General features: G+C 42.5%; 1 pseudogene; it reads left to right on the top strand.

The window, feature by feature from the left end:
• Positions 1 to 958: 958 nt before the first annotated feature.
• On the top strand, positions 959 to 14837 carry LOC120863378 (annotated as a pseudogene).
• The last annotated feature ends 951 nt before the right edge of the window (positions 14838 to 15788 follow it).

Genomic DNA, 15788 nt, shown 5'->3' with positions numbered 1-15788 from the left:
AAAGGCCAATGGTAGGGACCTACGCTCCTGGGATGGATCTATAAGGTCCGTACAAGTGGACCGTCACCCTCGATAGTGAGAAGGTCAAGCCAGTCTGGGCACCCCACTCCTGGAGTCCAGCATGCAGGAGCTCCTGGCCTGGTGAGAGATGATGAGATAGAAAGAAGGCTGGAGAAACCTAGACTCTGCTCCCCAGGAGAAACAAGTGCAAACTTGCTGACAAGGTGGAGAGAGCCTTGTGTTGTCAGTTGCCATCTTTCTAAATGTAGCTGTCTGAAGGGGTGAATACCCCAGCCCTGCTCACTCCACGGTGTAGCTGGGCCTGGGATCAGGGCAGAGACTCAGTCGAGCTGCCCAGAGACAGACCGGGGTGCCTGGTGGCCACTGCTAGATCACCGGGTGGTGAGTGTAGACATGGGGGGCCTTGTCAGCCTGTGGACCAGGTGGCACCCCAAAAGCATGCAGCAAGGAGGTACTGAAACTCAGGCAGCGAGGCCCTGGGGGAGGACTCACGGAGACAGGAAGAGACAGCCCTGAGGGCCTGGGGTGCAGCGGGGGTGGGCCACAAGGACTGTGGTCAGCGTTCTCAGGACTGCACAGTGGCTCCTCTCCCAGCAGAAGAGCCCACCCTCCCCAGGCAGCACTGTGGTGCTAGACTGGGGGCAGACGGGTCCTGGGAAAAGTCTGCCACAGGGGTGGCCCCGATTTCTGGTGCAGCCTGGCAACCTCACTCCTGCAGCCACAACACCCCTACCCCCAGGCCTCGCCTATTCCACCCCATGGCCCTGTGCTAGATCTGGGATGAACACGGCAGAGAGGATGGCATAACCTTGGAGGGCCTCCAAGCAGAACCATGGTCTGCACACTGATGGCACCCAGGTCCTCTGTCACCGCAGGGACCTCACTTGCTTTAGCAACTGCCTGTGTGCAGCAGGGTACAGGCTCGAGGGCTTGGACCATGATCAAACCTGACCCTCATTGGGGAGCAGACCCCATGCCTGACAGGGTGGCAATAGCCACGGTGTGGAGAGGAAACCCCACCCCACATCAGCAGAAGCTATGGATACTACAATACCAACCACACCCACTTCCAAGGGGAAAAGGGCCAGGTCACCTTGATGAAGCACATGGCTGGGGTCCAAAGCCAGCCCTTGCACCAAAAACTTTGTACAAACACAGTCTACACAGGGATACTCCACAGAACAATACCCCTTCCAGACCAAACTTGGTAACTGTTTCTCCTAAATATAGCAACATAGAAAGTTAAGAAAATGACAAAGCAGAGAATTACTCCCAGTTCAAAGAACCAGAGAAATCCCCTGAAAGAGCAAATCATGAAAAGAGCTCACTAGTTTACTAGACCCTGAGTTCAAAAGCAAGTAGTAAAAACGGTAACTCAATTAAGAAAGATTATCAAGAGAATTGCAGAATACTATAATAAGGAACAAGAAACTATAAAGATGTACCAATCAGAATTAGTTCAATTGCCATGATAAAAACCAATCTAGAAGCAATTACTAGAGGACCAAAAAGGGCTTCCCTGGTGGCTCAGAGGTTAAAGCGTCTGCTTCCAATGTGGGAGACCCGGGTTTGATCCCTGGGTCGGGAAGATCCCCTGGAGAAGGAAATGGCAACCCACTCCAGTATTCTTGCCTGGAGAATCCCATGGACTGAGGAGCCTGGTGGGCTGTAGTCCACAGGGTCGCAAAGAGTTGGACACGACTAAGTAAACTGAAGTGAAGTGAAATGACAGAGAAGAATTAACTGGTGATCTGGAAGATAGAAAAACAGAAATCACTGAATCAAGACAGCAGGCAGAGAGACAATTTTTAAAAAAATAGCAATTTTGGGATCTAAGGGATATAATGACCTGCCTCTTGAGAAACCTATATGCAGGTCAGGAAGCAACAGGAAGTTAGAACTAGACATGGAACAACAGACTGATTCTGAATAGGAAAAGGAGTACGTCAAGGCTATATATTGGCACCCTGCTTATTTAACTTCTATGCAGAGTACATCATGAGAAACGCTGGACTGGAAGAAACACAAACTGGAATCAAGATTGCTGGGAGAAATATCAATAACCTCAGATATGCAGATGACACCAGCCTTATGGCAGAAAGTGAAGAGGAATGAAAAAGCCTCTTGATGAGAGTGAAAAGAGGAGAGTGAAAAAGTTGGCTTAAAGCTCAACATTCAGAAAACGAAGATCATGGCATCCGGTCCCATCACTTCATGGAAATAAATAGGGAAACAGTGGAAACAGTATCAGACTTTATTTTTGGGGCTCCAAAATGACTGCAGATGGTGACTGCAGCCATGAAATTAAAAGACAATTGGAAGAAAAGTTATGACCAACCTAGATAGTATATTCAAAAGCAGAGACATTACTTTGCCGACTAAGGTCCATGGTTTTTCCTGTGGTCATGTATGGATGTGAGAGTTGGACTGTGAAGAAGGCTGAGTGCTGAAGAATTGACGCTTTTGAACTGTGGTGTTGGAGAAAACTCTTGAGAGTCCCTTGGACTGCAAGGAGATCCAACCAGTCCATTCTGAAGGAGATCAGCCCTGGGATTTCTTTGGAAGGAATGATGCTAAAGCTGAAGCTCCAGTACTTTGGCCACCTCATGTGAAGAGTTGAATCACTGGAAAAGACTCTGATGCTGGGAGGGATTGGGGGCAGGAGGAGAAGGGGACGACCAAGGATGAGACGGCTGGATGGCATCACGGACTCGATGGACGCGAGTCTGAGTGAACTCCGGGAGATGGTGATGGACAGGGAGGCCTGGCATGCTGCGATTCACGGGGTCACAAAGAGTTGGACACGACTGAGTGACTGAACTGAACTGAAATGAAGAGATAAAATAAAATCTGAAAACTACACATGATAGGGGAAGAAGAGGAAAATAAAAAGTGTTCAAAAATGTATTTGAAGAAATCATGGCTGAAAACTTCCCAAACCTAAATAAGAAAACAGATACCCAGGTACCAGAAGCACAGAGGGTCCCAAACAAGTTGAATCCAAACAGACTCATATCAAGACAAATCATAATTAAATCGCAAAAGTTAAAGAGAAGATTCTAAAGACAGTAAGAGAAAAGCAAAATCAATTGTAGGGGAACCCCGATAAAGCTATCAGCTGATGACAGAAACTGCAGGCCAGAAGGGAGTATCATGATATATTCAAAGTCTTGAAAGGGAAAAATCTGCAGCCTAGGATACTTTACCTAGCAAGATTATACAGTGGAGAAAAGACAGTCTTTTCAAAAAGTGATGTTGGGAAAGCTGGACAGCTGCATGTAAATCAAATAAATTAGAAAACTTCCTAACTTTATTTATACTTCCAGAAACAAAAGTAAACTCAAAATGGTTTAAAGGTCAAATTTAAGACATGACACAATGAAAATCCTAACAGAATACACAGGCAAGATATCGTGGAGATAAATCATGGCAATATTTTCTTAAATTAGTCTCCCCAGGCAAAAGAAATAAAAGCAAAAACAAGTAAATGGCACCTAATCAAATTTATAAGTTTTCACACAGCAAAGGAAACCATTAACAAACAGAAAGACACCGATGGAATGGGAGAAAGTATTTTCAAATGATGTGACCAACAGGAGTTAATACCTTGTATATATAAACAGCTCAAACAACTTGATATCAAATAAACAATCCAGTCACAAAAGGGCAGAAGACTTAAACAGATATTTTTCCAAAGAAATCCTAGATGGTCAACAGACACATGAAAAGTTGCTTAACATCACTACTTAATAGAGAAATGCAAATCAAAACCACAATAAGGTATCACTTCACATGAGTCAGTCCAGTTCAGTTCAGTTCAGTTGTTCAGTCTTGTCCATCTCTTCGCGACCCCATGGACTGCAGCACACCAGGCCTCCCTGTCCATCACCAACTCCTGGAGTTTACTCAAACTCATGTCCATCAAGTCGGTGATGCCATCCAATCATCTCATCCTCTATCATCCCTTTTTCCTCCTGCCTTCAATCTTTCCCAGCATCAGGATCTTTTCAAGTGAGTCAGCTCTTCACATCAGGTGGCCACAGTATTGGAGTTTCAGCTTTAGCATCAGTCCTTCCAACGAATATTCAGGACTGATTTTCTTCAGGATGGACTGGTTGGATCTCCTTGCTGTTCAAGGTACTCCCAAGAGTCTTCTTCAGCACCACAGTTCAAAAGCATCAATTCTTCGACACTTAGCTTTCTTTTTTGTCCACCTCTCACACCCATAATGACTACTGGAAAAACCATATGTCAGAATGGTTGTAATGAAAAGCCTACAAATAACAAATGCTCAGAGCATGTGGAGTAAAGGGAACTCTCCTATACTGTTAGTGGAAATGGGAATTGCTGCAGCCACTATGGGAAATAGTATGGAGGTCCTTTAACAATCTAAAAATAGAAACCATATGATTCAGCATCATTTCCATGCCTCGTTATTTATCTGGAAAAATGAAGACCCTAATTTGAAAATATACCTGCACCCCCAACATTCACAGCAGCACTGTTTACAATAGTGAAACATGAAAACAGCTCAGATGTCCATTAGCTGATGATTAGCTTAATAAAATGTGACATACAGCATCTGCTCATGGGCATTTGAGTTTGTCTCATGTCTTGACTATTGTAAATAGTACTGCTATGAATGTTGGGGTGCATGTATCTTTGAGAATTAGGGTCTTTGTTTTTCCAGATGAATAACCAGGAGTGAATTCTGGATTGTATGGTAACTGTATTTTTGGATTTTTAAGGGACCTCCATATTGTTTTCCATAGTGACTGAATATATAGTTAGATAAATGAATCACTTTGCTGTATACCTGAAGCACAATATTGCAGTCAACTGTAAATCAATAAAAACATCAAATAGACATTAAGCCTTATTTATTTTTCTTTATTTTCCTTTGAGAGTATGAGATAAAGTTAATAAGCACCTAATCTCACACCCTGACATAAAGAGAAAGGTTTAGATAAGCCGTATGAGTTCCAGGAGTTTTAGAAAACAGGACTTTGGAGGTCATACAGAATTTATCTCTTTTCATCTTAGCACAAGCAATTTTCTTTCATGAATCTATCAAATGTGAGAAAAAATAAAGTTCTAACTTTTACAGTCAGCTCCCCAACCAATTTGTGAGGCAATTTTGAGGCAGGTTTGTGTTCATTGCTTTTCAGGGTCTTACTAATTAAACTGTTTACCAGATACTGCTTTGAAGACTATATCAGTTTAAAATATAATATTGGTATTAAAAACCTTAACATTTCCACTTGGAAATAGGAAGACCAGAAAATCTGTTTGAAGATCCACAGGAATAGTGATCAAGACCTTAAATAACTTTGGAATGGACAAGTGGAAAGGAACATCATTCTAAGGTTATCTACACCAATCCAAAGATACTTAGGAAAGATTTTGATGCTGATAGTTTTTCAACAAAGTAGCTTTGATGATGTCTATAATAAACAGATTCATCTGGTAATTGGAGGCAAAATGAACCTCATTATGGAAATAAATCTGTATTATTTTTGGTGCAATTGGATTGGGAAAACTTTGTAACAGTATGTTGCTGTTCACAAAAGCAAAACAACTCAATTCATCCACTTGCAGAGGAAAATATTTTCTGTCCAGAAGTGGTAAGAGGGTTTAGCCGAGCTCCATAAATATTCCTGCCTGAATGTGAAGCCTGAAGCTTTAGTGTGAATGTGTGTGGTCCCACATGCACAGATGTCTGTGAACAAAGGAAAGAACCAGAGTCTAGCATTACTGAAGTTTCAGCCAGTTCAGCTGAGTAGTTCAGGCGTGTCTGACCCTTCGCAACCCCATGGACTGCAGCACACCAGGCTTCCCTGTCTAACACCAACTCCCGGAGTTTGCTCAAATTCATGTCCATCCAGTTGGTGATGCCATCCAATCATGTTTCAGTAGGGTAAAAAATTCTAAAATGTATTTGAGAATTAGTGAGGACCTATCTGTTTCTCTGTATATTACTCATAAAGTACAACTGATTAAAGCATTTGATGCTTAACAAGAGTTATTCTTAGAATTGTAATTTTTGAATTAGAGCATTAGAATCAAGGACAGTGCAAATATAGGGCATACTTATAAGACTAAAATGTCAACACATATGTACATAGATGGTAAATACTTCAGAGTCCCTATTCATAAACTCAAAATATGGCTCTAAGATTCTTAAAAGCCAAAGGAAAACACATTTTACTGTGTGATTTTCTAGTCTTTCTTGACTTCCAGGTGGAAATGTTAAAGTTTTGGATATAAATATTATACATTAAACTGATATAGTCTTCAAAGCACATTGGGTTTATAATACTGATTAATGTAATTAACTGGAGAATGAGAAACTGTCCCAAAGATATATAGAAACTGTCCCCCAAATTCTTCAGTCATCACTATCAATCTTGAAAATTCTCACAGTCCTATAGCAAAGCTAGGTGAAAACTTAAGAAGTATTATTTGTGTCAATGAAATCAAAACCAATCTGAAAGAATATGGACATTGTTTTAAAGCCTGAATGCATTGGACGAACCAAAGTCAGTCAAGAGGAGCAAAACTCCATGGCTCCATTCAGAAAAGATAATATAGGTAAATCAAGTAGTCTTTATGTCTGGAATAGATGGTATAAGCCACTAGGATCTCCCCGCTCAAAGCATCAGAGATACTCCTGATTAAGCCATAAGACACCACCATGTTGGCCCAAATCAAAAGTAAATGGGAAACCAAGCTGACTGGTGCTGAGACACTCCCTCCTTTCAAAGCCCTTGACCCCTGCTTCTAGTCCACCTTGGCCTCAGTCTACAAAAAGTAATGATCAGTGGTGCAGCTGGAGCTCCTTGTCTCTCAGGGGGATTCAGAGGCCCTGATCACCTTATTCTGAGTACAGTGAGGAATTCTAGGAAAGGGAAGGACTCAGACTGTCCGGTTCTATTGATTACAGACACCAAGTCACTGCTAAGCCTGCTCTTGTTGTGTCTGACTCTTTGCGATCCCCGGGACTCTAGCCCATCTGCCCCTTTGTCCATGGGACTTCCCAGGTAAGAACACTGGGGTGGGCTTCCGTTTCCTCCTCCAGGGGATCTTCCTAACACAAGGATCAAACCGGTGCCTTCTGCTTCTCCTCCGTTGGCAGGAAGGTTCTTTACCACTGAGCCACCTGGGGGGGGAACTAAAATTTAACTGGTGGATTTGAGATAAGAGTCACAGCAGGGAAGAGAAACTGAAGCCATCTTGTGCATGAAAGTGAAAGTTGCTCACTCGTGTCCAACTCTTTGTGATCCCATGGACTGTAGAGTCCATGGAATTCTCCAGGCCAGAATACTGGAGTGGGTAGCCTTTCCCTTCTTCGGGGGATCTTCCCAATCCAGAGATCGAACCCAGGTCTCCTGCATTGCAGGCGGATTCTTCATCAGCTGAGCCACAAGGGAAGCCCAAGAATACTGCAGTGGGTAGCCTATCCCTTCTCCAGCAGGTCTTCCCAACCCAGGAATTGAACCAGGGTCTCCCCCATTGCAGGCAGATTCTTTACCAACTGAGCTATCCAGGAAGCCCTTCTTGTGCATAAAGTGACGTCGCTCAGTCCTGTCTGACTCTTGGCGACCCCATGGACTGTAGCCCACCACTCTCCTCCGTCCATGGGATTTTCCAGGCAAGAGTACTGGAGTGGGTTGCCCTTTCCTTCTCCAGGGAATCTTCCTGACGCAGGGATTGAACCCGGGTCTCCAACATTATAAACAGGTGCTTTACTGTTTGAGCCAACAGGGAAGTCATGTGTGGGGACCTTTAGAAAGAGTCATGCTCTACTGTGACTTCTGCTGAATTTTTAATTGTGATCACTGTTTTACATGCTTATAATAAGAATGTTCATAAAGGTCAGAGGGGATCCTCCTGACTGGAAATAATTTAATGTGAAGAACTTAGTGGGATATGTAAATCACTTCCAAACCACCTCCCTGTCCCTTCGCTGAATGCCCAACAAAAGTAATATAGAATGCCAGGGAGAGAAGGGGGAAACACAGCCTTGATTAGTACTTAATATCAGCAGAAATAACCAGAGATGAAATATTTCAACACAACCATCATGATGCCAGGGAAAAATGCTCATGGGATCTGAAGACTTAAAATAGGTTACTGTCAACTGAATTGAGTTGTTTCACTCAGAGAACCAACCATTCCAGAAACTGTGACTATGACACCCAGGTTAATGGCACTGGGTATGCAATCTTAGACACTGTGAACAACATTTTTATGTCCTCCCAGTATCTGAGGACCAAGACCAATTTCCATTCTGTGGCAAGTCCTCTAATAAAGGACCGCAGCAGTTTTCAAGGGGTAAGGATTACTGTATGTTTTTTCACACCAGAAAGCAAGGGTTAAGGAATGTTTAAGTGAGGGTTAAAAGACATACTAGCATTAAACTGAGAATTTTTCATAGAAAGATTGTAAGGAATTGAAATGGGAATAACTTTCTCACGATGCTATTACTCCTATCTAATGCTGCTGCCATGTAACAGCTAAAATCATCTTGAGAACCGCCTCATCCAGTATCCCCATAATTTGGGAAACAATAGTGCGACTGAGCGACTTCACTTTCACTTTTCACTTTCATGCATTGGAGAAGGAAATGGCAACCCACTCCAGTGTTCTTGCCTGGAGAATCCTGGGGACAGGGGAGCCTGGTGGGCTGCCGTCTATGGGGTCGCACAGAGTCGGACACGACTGAAGCGACTTAGCACTAGCAGCAGCAGCAGTGTCACTACAAGACTCGGAAGACCTAGATCCTCTGCTCAGCTCTATCATTTACTAGGTGAGTGACTTTGAGGCAAACTCTTCCTCTGTTTTGTCTCATTTTTTCCCATTTATAAAATGAACTCTTATAGGCCCTTCATACTTGACAATAATGAAACTTTCTGCTGTTGAATTTAAGTCACACGTAGCCTTCAGAAATTTCCCTTTCAGAGAAGACTTTGTTTCTTCTTGTGTAGCTTACTTTGCTTCTCTTGTTTAGAACAGGGGAGAGAGAGAGAGAGAGAGAGAGAGAGAGAGAGACAAAGGGAGGTCTTACGAGAGAAAGGCAGAAGTCAGCAGCAAACAGCAGCTCAGCAGGGCAGGGATGAGCAGAACACAGATATCAGTAAAGTACAGGTTCTAAAATCAGCAAAGGTGGGTTTGAATCCTGGATTTCTACACACAGATTTACATGGGCTTATGCAAGCTACTTAATTTTCAAGACATCTGTTTTCTCATTCAGTCTGTTGAGAGGCTAATCCTTAGTATCCAAGATTGCTGTAAAGATTAAATGTGCAGCAATGTAATTAGGTTGAAGAAATCATGCCTGATTCCCGTAGGGGACATATACATTTGAATGACTGAAATAAGGAACGTTGACCATTTTCATCCTGTCAGCTTCAGGATAACTTGGTTATCCCACCTCATCTCTTGAAAATATCAGACTTAGAGTGGGTATTAAGTAAGACATTTCTCTTCTAATATTAATATATTTAATAATAGAAATATTGGAGTGATGTCAACTGTTAAGAATGAAGAGAAGAATAAAGCCTAGAATATGATGATTTCTGTGTGATAAAATAACTGTTGAAAGAAAGTTAACTTTTAAATTTATATTAAAAGTAAGAGGATAATGGGAAAGAAATGGCTGTTGCTTAAGTATGTTATAATGCTATTAAATGATATGCATTGGGATAATGCAATTCAATTCACATTGTGCTAGTTATTTATAAGAATGGTTATAGTTATATTGTAAGTTATATAATTAATATTAGAAAGAGAAGATTGATATTCAAGGTAGTTGAAATTTTAAAAGAGGATACTGTACTTCTCCATGTGTCCATGTTTTATATACACTGTGTAAAACCTGATAATAAACTATTTAAATCCTGGGTTTCTTTTGCAATTTAAATGAGATAGAGTTCTAATAGTCATGTCAGTAACAAAATAAAAGAGACTCTAAAGTTTCCAAGAATCCCAGAAAGCACAAGTGATTTATCTCCAAATACTAAGATAAATCTAATATTTACTTCATGAGATTCTGCTGACAATGAATGATATAATACATGTCAGGGACTGGCAATAGCTCTGACTCAGTAAGAACTTACTTGGTGTTATTTATTGATATGTTTGATATGACTTATAAATCCTTATCTATAATTTCTGAGAAGTAATGAAGAATAGATGAGGTATTTCATGTCAGAATGTGAGTTAACATGACAATTTTTTTAAATTTTTTTTAATTGAAGGATAATTGCTTTACAGAATTTTGTTGTTTTCTGTCAAACCTCAACATGAATCAGCCATAGGGATACATACATCCCCTCCCTCTTGAACCTCCCTCCGATCTCCTCCCCATCCCACCCCTCTAGGTTGTTACAGAGCCCCTGTTTGAGTCCTCTGAGTCATACAGCAAATTCCCGTTGCCTATCTATTTTGCATATGGTAATGTAAGTTTCCATGTTACTCTCTCCATACATCTCACCCTCTTCTTCCCTCTCCCCCATGTCCATACATCTGTTCTCTATGTCTGTTTCTCCATTGCTGCCTTGCAAATAAATTCATCAATACCATCTTTCTAGATTCAATATATATACATTAGTATACAATATTTCTTTTTTCTATTTCTGACTTATTTTATCCTGTATAACAATGTCTAGGTTCATCCACCTCTTTAGACTTGCTCAAATTCCTTCCTTTTTATGGATGAGTAAAAATACACATATTCCATTGTGTATATGTACTACTATGTCTTTATCCATTCATCCATTTGCTGTATGGCTCAGGAAACTAGAACAGAGCCTCTGTATCAACCTAATGTGACAAGTTTTCAGAGAAAAAGATAATTTGTTAAATACACACTAATGAATCTGAGGTTGATATCCACAAAAAATAATGGATATGTGTATAGAATGTAATCTATACTGTAAAAGTTATATAACTACAAATTTGGACATCTTTAGGTTTTCATTAGCCTATAAAAGGCATGACATAGTTGTCATTTTGAGTATAGGGTAGTGGTCCAAATGATGCCTCTGAAGTCAGACAATAAAAATTCAACCTCTAGCTCCACTGGTATCGAAAAGCATTACATCTAGTAAACAATAAAGCTACTGGTCCCTCAGTATCATCATCTATGATATGAAAGCAATACAGGCACCTACTAAATTTTCCAGTGAGATTTAAAACAGTGCCCGGCATAGAAGTACCCAGTAAAAATGTAAGCTTTTTTTTGTTACTTTTCAGAACTATTATGAAATATTTTGATAAAGTTCCTCTAGATTTTTGTAGACAGGACTAGAAGTGACTCTATTTTAAATTTCAGTATCCATAATCCCAGCTTCTGCCTTCTAATTAATTGCAAATTACTCAGAGATAAGCAGATGACATCACCATTAGGGCAGAAAGTGAAGAGGAACTAAAGAGCTTCTTGATAAAGGTGAAAGTGAAAGTGAAGTCACTCAGTTGTGTCTGACTCTTTGAGACCCCATGGACTGTAGCCTATCAGGCTCCTCTGTCCATGGGATTTTCCAGGCAAGAGTGCTGGAGTGGATTGCCATTTCCTTCTCCAGGGGACCTTCCCAACCCAGGAATCGAAGCCAGGTCTCCAGCATTGCAGGCAGACGCTTTACCACGAGAGCCATCAAGGGGAGTGAAAAAATTGAATTAAAACTCAACTTTTGCTTTATCACAATGGGTTTGCTGCCAGGACACAGGTGTTGTGAAAACCACCCTTCAGTTCAGTTCAGTTCAGTCACTCAGTCGTGTCCGACTCTTTGCGACCCCATGAATTGCAGCACGCCAGGCCTCCCTTTCCATCACCAACTCCTGGAGTTGACTTAGACTCATGTGCATCGAGTCGGTGAGGTCATCAAGCCATCTCATCCTCTGTCGTCCCCTTTTCCTCCTGCCCCTAATCCCTCCCAGCACCAGAGTCTTTTCCAATGAGTCAAGTCTTCACATGTAGCCAAAGTACTGGAGATTCAGTTATAGCATCAGACCTTCCAAAGAACAACCAGGACTGATCTCCTTCAGAATGAACTGGTTGGATCTCCTTGCAGTCCAAGGGACTCTCAAGAGTCTTCTCCAACACCACAGTTCAAAAACATCAATTCTTCAGTGCTCAGCTTTCTTCACAGTCCAACTCTCACATCCATATATAACCACTGGAAAAACCATAGCCTTGACTAAACGGAACTTTGTTGGCAAAGTAACGTCTCTGCTTTTGAATATGCTATCTAGGTGGGTCATAACTTTTCTTCCAAGGAGTAAGCGTCTTTTAATTTCACGGCTGCAATCACCATCTGCAGTGATTTTGGAGCCCCAAAATTAAAGTCTGACACTGTTTCCACTGTTTCCCCATCTATTTCCCATGAAGACCAGATACCATGATCTTAGTTTTCTTAATGTTGAGCTTTAAGCCAACTTTTTCACTCTCCTCTTTCACTTTCATCAGGAGGCTTTTGAGTTCCTCTTTACTTTCTCCCATAAGGGTGGTGTCATCTGCATATCTTAGGTTATTGATATTTCTCCCGACAATCTTGATTCCTGCTTGTGCTTCTTCCAGCCCAGCATTTCTCATGATGTACTCTGCATATAAGTTAAATAAGCAGGGTGACAATATACAGCCTTGATGTACTCCTTTTCCTATTTGGAACCAGTCTGTTGGTCCATGTCCAGTTCTAACTGTTGCTTCCTGACCTGTATATAGGTTTCTCAAGAGGCAGGTCAGGTGGTCTGGTATTCCCATCTCTTTCAGATTTTCCACAGTTTCTTGTGATCCACAGTCAAAGGCTTTGGCATAGTCAATAAACAGAAATAGATGTTTTTCTGGAACTCTCTTGCTTTTTCCATGATCCAGTGGATGTTGGCAATTTGATCTCTGGTTCCTCTGCCTTTTCTAAAACCAGCTTGAACATCCGGAAGTTGATGGTTCATGTATTGCTGAAGCCTGGCTTGGAGAATTTTGAGCACTACTTTACTAGCATGTGAGATGAGTGCAATTATGTGGTAGTTTAAGCATTCTTTGGCATTGCCTTTCTTTGGGATTGGAATGAAAACTGACCTTTTCCAGTCCTGTGGCCACTGCTGAGTTTTCCAAATTTGCTGGCATATTGAGTGCAGCATTTTCACAGCATCATCTTTCAGGACCTTAAACCTAAGCAAAATCAGGAAAGGAAAAATCCCACATCAATATTATTGTCATTGGGCACTTAGATTCATGGGGTGGGGTCTACCACGACTGGCCAACTGGTCTACAGACGTGGCGGGATCGACAAGAGAGCAGTGGAAAAGTTTGAATAGAAGGCTTCCGGGATGGAAGGGCTCCTTCAAGTATGCCTGGGTCTTGGACAAACTGAAAGCTGACCGTGCATAGTATCACCATTTCTCTCTCTCCCTGTGAAAATCTGAGACCAGCAAGTGCTGTGTTACCATCACTGATGTCCCTGAACACAGAGACTTCATCAAAAATGTGATTACAGGCAGCTCCCAGGCTGACTGTGCTGTCCTGACTGTTACTGCTGGAGCTGGTGAATTTGAAGCTGGCATCTCCTAGAGTGGGCAGACCCGTGAGCATGCCCTTCTGGCTTGCACTCTGGGTGTGAAACAACTAATTGTTGGAGTTACAATGGATTCCACAGAGCCACCCTACAGCCAGAAGAGATATGAGGAGATTGTTAAGGAAGTCAGAGCCTACATTAAGAAAATTGGCCACAGCCCCGACACAGTAGCTTTTGTGCCAATTTCTGCCTGGAATGGTGACAACATGCCGGAGCCAAGTGCTAACAGGCCATCATGGTTCAAGGGATGGAAAGTCACCTGTAAGGATGGCACCCATCCAGGGTGCCCATGGCCCACCCTGCTTGAAGCTCTGGAGTGCATCCTGCCACCAACTGGCCCAACTGACAGACCCTTGTGTTTGCACCTCCAGGAAGTCTATAAAATTGGTGGTACTGGTACTGTCTCTGTGGGTCACATGGAGACTGATGTTCTCAAACCTGGCATGGTGGTCACCTTTGCTCCAGTCGATGTAACAACTGAAGTGAAGTCTTCAGAAATGCACCCTGAAGCACTGAGTGAAGCCCTTCCTGGGGACAACGTGGGCTTCCATGTCAAGAATGTGTCTGTCAAAGATGTTCGTCATGGCAACATGGCTGGTGACAGCAAAAACGACCCACCAATGGAAGCCGCTGGCTTCACAGCTCAGCTGATTATTTTGAACCACCCAGTGCAGGATATGCACCTGTGCTGGACTGTCACACAGCTCACATTGCTTGTAAGTTTGCTGAGCTGAAGGAGATTGGTTGCTGTTCTGGAAAAAGCTGGAAGATGGCCCTAAATCTTTGAAATCCGGCGATGCTGCCATCGTTGATATGATTCCTGGCAAGCCCATGTGTGTCAAGAGCTTCTCTGACTTCCTCCCCGGGCCACTTTGCTGTGTGTGACATGAGACAGACGGTCGCTGTGGGTGTCATCAAAGCAGAGGGCAAGAAGGCAGCTGGAGCTGGCGAGGTCACCAAGTCTGCCCAGAACGCTCAGAAGGCTGGATGAATGTCATCCCCAATACCTGCCACCGCAAGTCTTAATCAGTGGTGGAAGAACGGTCTCAGAACTGTTTGTCTCAATGGGCCATATAAGTTTCATAATAAAAGACTGGTTAATAACAATGCGTTGTAAAACCTACAGAAGGAAAGGAGAATACTTTTGTGGACCATATGTTTTGTGTGTGGCAGTTTAAGTTATTAGTTTTTAAAATCAGTACTTTTTAATGAAAACAACTTGACCAAAAATCTGTCACAGAATTTGAGACCCATTAAAAACAGTTTAATGAGGAAAAAAAAAAAAAAAAAAAAAAAACTCAACCTTCAGAAAACTAAGATCATGGCATCCAGTCCAATCACTTCATGGCAAATAGATGGGGGAAAAGTAGAAACAGTGACAGACCTTATTTTTTTGGGCTCCAAAATCACTGCAGATGGTGACTGCAGCCATGAAATTAAAAGATGTTTACTCCTTGGAAGAAGATCTATGACAAACTTAGACTACATATTTTTTAAAAAGCAGAGACATTATTACCTTGCTGCTGCTGCTGCTAAGTCGCTTCAGTCATGCCTGACTGTCTGACCCCATAGATGGCAGCCCACCAGGCTCCGCCGTCCCTGGGATTCTCTAGGCAAAACACTGGAGTGGGTTTCCATTTCCTTCTCCAATGCATGAAAGTGAAAAGTGAACGTGAAGTTGCTCAGCGATGTCCGACTCTTCGCGACCCCTTGGACTCCAGCCCACCAGGCTCCTCTGTCCCTGGGATTTTCGAGGCAAGAGGACTGGCGTGGGTTACCACTGACTTCTCTGTTACTTCGTTGACAAAGGTCCATATCATCAAAGTTATGATTTTTCGAGTAGTCATGTATGGATGTGAGAGTGGGACCATAAAGAAGGCTGAGCACTTCTGAATGGTGGTGTTGGAGAAGACTCTTGAGAGTCCCTTGGATTGCAAGGAGATCCAGCCAGTCAGTCCTGCTGCTGCTGTTACTAAGATGCTTCAGTCGTGTCCAACTCTGTGCGACCCCATAGACAGAAGCTCACCAGGCTCCCCTGTCCCCAGGATTCTCCAGGCAAGAACACTGGAGTGGGTTGCCATTTCCTTCTCCAACCAGTCAATCCTAAAGGGAATCAATTGTGAATATTCATTGGAAGGACTGATACTGAAGCTAAAGCTCCAAAACTTTGGTCACCTGATGAGAAGAACATACTCA

The sequence above is a fragment of the Oryx dammah genome, unplaced genomic scaffold (assembly GCF_014754425.2).
Source record: "Oryx dammah isolate SB20612 unplaced genomic scaffold, SCBI_Odam_1.1 HiC_scaffold_5, whole genome shotgun sequence".
Lineage (NCBI taxonomy): Eukaryota > Metazoa > Chordata > Mammalia > Artiodactyla > Bovidae > Oryx > Oryx dammah.
The sequence above is the reverse complement of the archived record's forward strand: the minus strand, read 5'-3'. Positions and strand labels throughout refer to the sequence as shown.